Consider the following 4947-nt stretch of genomic DNA (forward strand, 5'->3'; position numbering starts at 1 on the left):
AATTCTGCTGTAAACTCTCTCTGAAGTTCAGTTCTCTAACCTAACGTACTGTAAATTCTGCTGTAAACTCTCTCTGAAGTTCAGTTCTCTAAGCTAATGTACTGTAAATTCTGCTGTAAACTCTCTCTGAAGTTCAGTTCTCTAACCTAACGTACTGTAAATTCTGCTGTAAACTCTCTCTGAAGTTCAGTTCTCTAACCTAACGTACTGTAAATTCTGCTGTAAACTCTCTCTGAAGTTCAGTTCTCTAAGCTAACGTACTGTAAATTCTGCTGTAACCTCTCTCTGAAGTTCAGTACTCTAACCTAACGTACTGTAAATTCTGCTGTAAACTCTCTCTGAAGTTCAGTTCTCTAACCTAACGTACTGTAAATTCTGCTGTAAACTCTCTCTGAAGTTCAGTTCTCTAAGCTAACGTACTGTAAATTCTGCTGTAAACTCTCTCTGAAGTTCAGTTCTCTAAGCTAACGTACTGTAAATTCTGCTGTAAACTCTCTCTGAAGTTCAGTTCTCTAACCTAACGTACTGTAAATTCTGCTGTAAACTCTCTCTGAAGTTCAGTTCTCTAAGCTAACGTACTGTAAATTCTGCTGTAAACTCTCTCTGAAGTTCAGTTCTCTAACCTAACGTACTGTAAATTCTGCTGTAAACTCTCTCTGAAGTTCAGTTCTCTAACCTAACGTACTGTAAATTCTGCTGTAAACTCTCTCTGAAGTTCAGTTCTCTAAGCTAACGTACTGTAAATTCTGCTGTAAACTCTCTCTGAAGTTCAGTTCTCTAACCTAACGTACTGTAAATTCTGCTGTAAACTCTCTCTGAAGTTCAGTTCTCTAAGCTAACGTACTGTAAATTCTGCTGTAAACTCTCTCTGAAGTTCAGTTCTCTAACCTAACGTACTGTAAATTCTGCTGTAAACTCTCTCTGAAGTTCAGTTCTCTAACCTAACGTACTGTAAATTCTGCTGTAAACTCTCTCTGAAGTTCAGTTCTCTAACCTAACGTACTGTAAATTCTGCTGTAAACTCTCTCTGAAGTTCAGTTCTCTAAGCTAACGTACTGTAAATTCTGCTGTAAACTCTCTCTGAAGTTCAGTACTCTAACCTAACGTACTGTAAATTCTGCTGTAAACTCTCTCTGAAGTTCAGTTGTCTAACCTAACGTACTGTAAATTCTGCTGTAAACTCTCTCTGAAGTTCAGTTCTCTAAGCTAACGTACTGTAAATTCTGCTGTAAACTCTCTCTGAAGTTCAGTTCTCTAAGCTAACGTACTGTAAATTCTGCTGTAAACTCTCTCTGAAGTTCAGTTCTCTAACCTAACGTACTGTAAATTCTGCTGTAAACTCTCTCTGAAGTTCAGTTCTCTAAGCTAACGTACTGTAAATTCTGCTGTAAACTCTCTCTGAAGTTCAGTTCTCTAAGCTAATGTAATGTAAATTCTGCTGTAAACTCTCTCTGAAGTTCAGTTCTCTAACCTAACGTACTGTAAATTCTGCTGTAACCTCTCTCTGAAGTTCAGTTCTCTAAGCTAACGTACTGTAAATTCTGCTGTAACCTCTCTCTGAAGTTCAGTTCTCTAAGCTAACGTACTGTAAATTCTGCTGTAAACTCTCTCTGAAGTTCAGTTCTCTAACCTAACGTACTGTAAATTCTGCTGTAAACTCTCTCTGAAGTTCAGTTCTCTAAGCTAACGTACTGTAAATTCTGCTGTAAACTCTCTCTGAAGTTCAGTTCTCTAAGCTAACGTACTGTAAATTCTGCTGTAAACTCTCTCTGAAGTTCAGTTCTCTAAGCTAACGTACTGTAAATTCTGCTGTAAACTCTCTCTGAAGTTCCGTACTCTAACCTAACATTCTGCTGTAAACTGGATCTGGCTGGCTGGCCCTTGTCGCCCTTTACGGTCCTCAGTGCTGCTGTTGTGAAGCTTGTAGTACTCTTGGGCTGTTATTTGTACTGTTTTTCAATGTTTAACTTTTTTTTTCTGTTTTGTTTCTAGGTCAAGGGTTCTCCCTGTGGCGGCCTGCCAGTTGTATCCACGATCTCACATAATCCAGAGAAATAAATGTAAACAGAAATAAATGTAAACAGATTCTCATTTTACAATGACGGCCTACCCCGGCCAAACCCTCCAGTAACCCGGACAACGCTGGGCCAATTGTGCACCACCCTATGGGACTCCTGATCCGGGATCGAACCAGGGTCTTTAGTGATGCCTCAAGCACTGAGATGCCTTAGACCGCTGCGCCACTCAGGAGCAAATGAAATGAAGCTAGTCACCACAGAAATCCTCCTCCCTGCCCAGTTCCGCTTGGCCAAGTCCTGTATGAACAAAGACAACCTGCCCGGTCAGAGAGACACAGTGAGCATGTCTGAGTGTTTCTGTATGCCTCTGTGTGCTCTGGGAGGAGGTATTTTGACAGGAATCTGGTTGCCTGTCATGTACCAGACAGTGTCTCGTCCAATAAGAGATGTATGAACTCCCCTCTCTGTCTCTCCCTCCCTCTCTCCCTCTGTCTATCTCTCTGTCTCTCCCGCCATCTGTCTCTCTCTCACCTCTCTTTCTCCCTCTCTTCCCATCCCTCTCCCCCTCTCCCCCCTCTCTCTCCCCTCTCTCTTTCCCCTCTCTTTCTCCCTCTCTCTCTCTCTCTCTCTCTCTCTCTCTCCCCTCCCTTTCCCCTCTCTTTCTCCCACTCTGCCCCTCTCTCTCTCTCTCTCCCCTCTCCCTTCCTTCCACTCTCGTACCCTTTTTTCAAGTCTTTCTCAACAGACATCAGTGTACACTATGTGTCTACCCTGGCCCCTACCAGTACTGCAGATCAGACCATTATAGCCACAGTCTGTAATGTTTAAAGTGATTTCAATTCATGCAATGTAGCCCTTCACCAGAGTGTCCCTTCACCAGAGTGTCCCTTCAGCAGAGTGTCCCTTCAGCAGAGTGTCCCTTCAGCAGAGTGTCCCTTCAGCAGAGTGTCCCTTCAGCAGTGTGTCCCTTCAGCAGAGTGTCCCTTCAGCAGTGTGTCCCTTCAGCAGTGTGTCCCTTCAGCAGTGTGTCCCTTCAGCAGTGTCCCTTCAGCAGAGTGTCCCTTCAGCAGAGTGTCCCTTCAGCAGTGTCCCTTCAGCAGAGTGTCCCTTCAGCAGAGTGTCCCTTCAGCAGAGTGTCCCTTCAGCAGAGTGTCCCTTCAGCGGTGTCCCTTCAGCAGAGTGTCCCTTCAGCAGAGTGTCCCTTCAGCAGAGTGTCCCTTCAGCAGAGTGTCCCTTCAGCAGAGTGTCCCTTCAGCAGTGTGTCCCTTCAGCAGAGTGTCCCTTCAGCAGAGTGTCCCTTCAGCAGAGTGTCCCTTCAGCAGAGTGTCCCTTCAGCAGAGTGTCCCTTCAGCAGAGTGTCCCTTCAGCAGAGTGTCCCTTCAGCAGAGTGTCCCTTCAGCAGTGTGTCCCTTCAGCAGAGTGTCCCTTCAGCAGAGTGTCCCTTCAGCAGAGTGTCCCTTCAGCAGAGTGTCCCTTCAGCAGAGTGTCCCTTCAGGAGAGTGTCCCTTCAGCAGAGTGTCCCTTCAGCAGGGTGTCCCTTCAGCAGAGTGTCCCTTCAGCAGAGTGTCCCTTCAGCAGAGTGTCCCTTCAGCAGAGTGTCCCTTCAGCAGAGTGTCCCTTCAGCAGTGTTGCTTTCAGAAGGGTGGGTGTCCTAACCGTGCAGATTGGGTGACTGGGACTACGTGTTCCTCTACAGTGAAACCTGGGAACGTCCTGAGCTCTGACACGTCTGGCCCTGGAGCTATAAACAGGACCACGTCAACACACACACACACACACACACACACACACACACACACACACACACACACACACACACACACACACACACACACACACACACACACACACACACACACACACACACACACACACACACACACACACACACACACACACACACACACACCATAGAACATATTGCCGTCTGTGGGGCTCTGTATGTGTTGTGGGATAGATACACAAAACATCATGTGTACCTCATCATATAAATACCTACTGGGGTCTGAACACACACATACATGCACACAAACCCGCACACAAACACACACACACACCATACACGCACACACACACACACACACACACACACACACACACACACACACACACACACACACACACACACACACACACACACACACACACACACACACACACACACACACACACACACACACACACACACACACACACACACACACACACACACACACACACACACATACATGCACACATACACGCACACACACACACACACACACACACCTGCACACAAACACGCACACACACCCCAGGAGTAAAAGGAATTGCATTAAAGACTGACAAAGGAACCAGGGGATCCAGACATGTACTCTTCCATAGCAATCAGCAGAGGATTTTACACACCTACCTAAAAACCTAGTAAATACTGCCTAGTAAATACTGCCTAGTAGATACTGCCTAGTAGATACTGCCTAGTAAATACTGCCTAGTAAATACTGCCTAGTAAATACTGCCTAGTAAATACTGCCTAGTAAATACTGCCTAGTAAATACTGCCTAGTAAATTCACCCAACTCTCAAATCTCTCCTAAAGTGTGATTACATCGCCCCAGTCTTTCTTTACAGTGGATAGTCCAAGCGTTCTGTCTACAGTTACAGCCCTACCAGCTACTGTCTACAGTTACAGCCCTACCAGCTACTGTCTACAGTTACAGCCCTACCAGCTACTGTCTACAGTTACAGCCCTACCAGCTACTGTCTACAGTTACAGCCCTACCAGCTACTGTCTACAGTTACAGCCCTACCAGCTACTGTCTACAGTTACGGCCCTACCAGCTACTGTCTACAGTTACGGCCCTACCAGCTACTGTCTACAGTTACGGCCCTACCAGCTACTGTCTACAGTTACGGCCCTACCAGCTACTGTCTACAGTTACGGCCCTACC

The sequence above is a fragment of the Salvelinus alpinus genome, chromosome 29 (genome assembly GCF_045679555.1).
Source record: "Salvelinus alpinus chromosome 29, SLU_Salpinus.1, whole genome shotgun sequence".
Taxonomy (NCBI): domain Eukaryota; kingdom Metazoa; phylum Chordata; class Actinopteri; order Salmoniformes; family Salmonidae; genus Salvelinus; species Salvelinus alpinus.